Genomic DNA, 4,379 nt, shown 5'->3' with positions numbered 1-4,379 from the left:
CTCGTTTGTTTGTGTCTGCAATTCTGTGGTAGTTTCTCTGCATTGTGCTGTTGGATTGGGCTCTGTGCAAGCAGATTAGGGGCTGGAGAGGAGCAGGAAGGCCACTATGTAAGTCACTTGAAGAGAAATGCTCCTACTACTGTTGACACTAGACAAGGTGCATCCTGTCAAGTCAAACCTGGTCAAAGCTTACATGTGGCTGAGTTGACACTACTCCCCTTTCTAAGCATCAGGAAGGCCACCATTCTACCCAGCATGGACAGGTGGTGCCTGCCAGCTCCCATTCCTGCAGCTATGTTTCCTGCTCTTAATGCCTAATTTGGGGGAGAGAAATGCTCTAAGGTCACAAGCTGGAGGCCAGCTTCAGTCCATAATGAAGAACCACATCTTCACCCCACACCAATAGCTGGTTCTGGCAGCTCTGCAAAGGGGATTTAAAGGAAGCTTCCCTTGACTGAAGCTTGGCTCACATCCAGTGAGTTCCTGGCCCTGCAGTTCTGAATGACTTATCAGCTCATGAGCCAGTGCATGCTAAGGAGGTGAGGGGGCACACCCAGCTCTTACCCTGCTCCCAGCTGGTACAGAATGCTAATGTTAAAGGTTCTTTTGTAGCTTGAGGGTGGAGAGGCTTGATTCAGCTCTACTCCATTCAAGCCATGATCTCCCTTTGCAGGAAAGAGAAGGGAGCATGTCATCTCAAGGCCTTAACACCCAGGGCCCATCTCTACCTACTGTTGCAGGGCTGTTTGTGGGACTCCTTTTGAGGTTAGTGCACTGGCTTCCCCTTAAGCTGGGGAGCCTGCTGCTTGCTGGGGCTGTTTCTCTTTTTGGCACCAGGTCAAGTGAAGAACCAAGACTACAGTAAGGGCAGGTGTCGGGGGGGGGGGGGGAGGAGTGGGAAAGAGTGACCCAACAGGGGTGGGGTTTCATTCCACACTCAGCCTGCAGTATCCTGTGTCTGCTGGCAGCTTGGAGGGACTAATCCCTTGTTAGAGCAGCTGCAGAGGCAGGTGCTTTGCCAGAGCAGAGCATCCTGCTGCTGCTATTCACCTCTGCAAAGCACCATTCAAATGAGGGCCTGAGTTCAAACACCTTACTGTCCTGCCCATGCCTGTTAGCCTATGCAGAGCTGGGGGACTAGAGCAAGTTGCCTCGGGCTGTTACTTAGGCCTGGTACTCTTAGTCCCCTGTCTGTCAGGGCTAGTTCTCATGGGAAAAGCCTCAACTGAAATGGCTTCTAACCTGCATTCACACACACACCTTCCCCTACAACTTGCAGCCTTTGACTCTTTCTGCCACTAAGATACAGGCAACTTGCAGCAGAGCCTTAGGTTTGTCCTAAGCAGCAATAACCTTACCAGAGTAGCTGGCTCCTGCTAGAAGCTCAGTCAGTCATGCCACAGCTCCCTGGGCTGCCCCATGCAGGGCATCAGCCACCCACGTGGCCCTGCTCACTGGAGCGTTCTGCACAAGAGGATCCTGTTCCAGTACCATAGATGCCACCCACCCTGGGACTGGGCTGAGGATGTGCTCAGCCAGATCGAGAAGCAGCTGTTCCTTTGAGCTGCAGTGATAAGTTCCAGGATCCCCCAATGCACCTGGGAAGAGGATTCTGCGCAGAGGGGAGTGGGATAAACACCCAATGGGAATGAGCACATGTGAACTGGGTGGATAGTTTCTTACTTTTAAACACCTCAGCTGGGGAGGCAGGTTGGGACAGTCCTCAGCTCCGGGATAAGGGCAGAAGGAAGTCCCTTGGCCATCAGGAGGATGCAAAGAGCTGATCCCAGCTGCTCTACACAGCAGGTCCTGCTGCCATGGAAACAGGTCTAAGGCCAAGGGCTCTCCAAGGTAAGGATGTTAGCACCGGGGGAGCCACTGAGGCCAGGCAGAAAGAGGAGGGCTCATGCCAGCCATGCAGCAGGTCATGCAGCATGCAAAGGGAATGCAGCCTCTGCTCAGGGGCCATCTTTCAGAGGCCTGGGTTTGAGCGTGTCCCACTCACAGCAATTAGCCAGCAGTTAACAGTGCAGCCATCCACTGAGGCCAGGCCTGGACAGTTGCCTTCTGTCTCTATGGTGATGGGGGATGTGGAGAAGCAGGTGGCTAGGTTTCCTTTGAGGAGGGTCAATAGGGTCCTTGCTGGACAGCAGGTCAAAGGCTGTTCTGCAGTTACAGAGCAATCAGGCAGCCTCAGCATTTTGGGATGGGACACGACCAGATCAGCCAAATGCGATTTTTTTTTTTTAAGTGCATCTGCGCAGGGAGTTTGGATTCATGGTTAGAGCAGGGGGACACAGCCTCAGGACTCCTGGGGAGAGCTGGATGAAATATTTCAGCCAACCTTTTTTTCCCCACTGAAAAATGCAAATTCATAGCAACCAAAACAACAAAATACTGGGCGGGCGGGTGGGTGGGCATGGGGGGGAATCACTCAACCTTTCCAGAATATTTCAGTTTGAAGCCACTTTTCAGGTTCAAATTTCTTTCCTTTTTTTTTTTTTAAAAACAAAACCTTTGAACTCCTGACTTTGACTCAGGAGGTTTGTTTTGCCTTTAACTTTTTGCCAGAAAATTTGAAAAAAATTCAGTCAGTGTTGATCCAAAATAATTTTTTTTTTCCAGCATGGCCAATAAACCACCAATCAGCTATGGGCACGGCTCAGTTTCTGGCTCCACCACAGAGTTTTCAGTGCACTTAAACTCTGCCCCTCCATTTCCCCACCTGTAAAGCAGGGCTGATCAGCGCACAGAGGCAAGCTGACATGTGCTGGAGTAGTGCAAAGTAGTAAGAGGAGCAAGCATCTTCTAGAGTAGAAGCCAGTGAAAGGTCACACAGCATGATCACATTAGTGCTCCCTAATGCAGTTCAGCCCCCCCCCCTCCCATTTTAGGGGACGCTAAATAAACCTCACGGCAAATATTGCCCCTCCCCCATCACCTGCTTTTAGTCTAATATTAAATCAACCCTGCCCAGTTACAGAGAGTAGTGAAAGGCACCAACCAACCCTAGGTTCCAGGCCAGCACTGGCTGTTATCATTACAAAACCAAAGTATTACCTCTGTTAACATGACCCACCCCCCGCAGGGTGCCAACTCTGCTATTTCTGGGGAGGGGGGATTGTGAGACCTGATGCCCCTCACCCTCTGGACCACATCCAGCCCTCCTCCCAGGTACGCTGGGGAGCGAGTTACCACGCACACAGACAGGGCAGCTCTGCCTCAGGAGCAGCACTGGGTTCCCCATCCCACACTCTTCCCCTGCGCAAAGCTCCCTGCCGGGCTGGGGGGCTCACTTCAGCACTGCCAGCATCAGGAGCCAACCTCTCCCCAGCTGGCTCTGTGCACCTCTGCTTCCCTGCCTCCCCACCCTGGGGCAGGATCACAAACAGCCTCCCTGCCTCCCCTTGCCAGAGGAGATACACACTCGCTCAAACCCAGTCCCCCCTTTCCCCAGCCCCACTTTCCTTCCTCCTAGCCGCATTGTGCCCTCCTGGCCAGCGCTTCTCAGGATGCTTGGAGCCTGGAGGGGTTTTCCCCTGGAGATGACCCTGCTGGGATGCAGGGGGAGGGACACTCCTGCGCTCTTCAGTTGCACTCCCCCGCACCAGGGTCATCTGTCTTTTCCTGAGAGCAGCCAAGCTGAACTCATGGGTGAATGGAGACCACTGACCTCGCTGCCCTGCCCTGAACAGCGAATGGGACTTCGCCTGGCCTCCAAGGGTCACCCGGCTCTTTGATGCTGCCCCTCAGAGCGCTTGGAAAGGTTTCTGAATGCTCCCTGGCTATGAATAGTTGCCACCCATCGGGAAGAGGCCCTCCTCCCTCGCCTCCCTCCTGCCAGCACTCAAGCAGCTCAGAGGATAGGGTTGCAAAGAAGATCCAGCCAGCTGGCCAACACGCACACTTCATTTCACTGGGCCATTTCCTTCCTGGCCTCTTGCTTTGCCACACCATCTTTAATAAAACACAATTCCAGCAGCATAGGCTCAGCTAGATCACTCGACAGACCTGGCTGCCATGGCCAGGAAGCCAGGCAATGCCCAAAGAACACAGTTTCCTCCTCCTCTCCTCTCTTGCCCTCCCCTCCTTCCATTTGCTGTGTTTGTGCTGAAAGGAACAGCTGGGCTGAGGTACCAGTTTGCCCAGTGACCTGATTCAGGCACCGTAAGGACAGGCCCCAATCTCAGCCCAAGCCTTGGGATCAGCCCCACCTTTAAAAAGAAAGTTTGGAGCTGTTCTGTGAATAAACTAAAGCCATCAGCACTGCTCAGCTGCTGTCCATAAACCCTGCTCTGCCCCCATTCTGAGCAAGCACTGGAGGAACAGAGAGAGTAATAACACCTAGATCTTACATAGCACGTTTCACTCATCTGTCT

Source organism: Lepidochelys kempii, chromosome 10 (genome assembly GCF_965140285.1).
Source record: "Lepidochelys kempii isolate rLepKem1 chromosome 10, rLepKem1.hap1, whole genome shotgun sequence".
NCBI lineage: Eukaryota > Metazoa > Chordata > Testudines > Cheloniidae > Lepidochelys > Lepidochelys kempii.
This window is presented reverse-complemented; position numbering follows the sequence as displayed.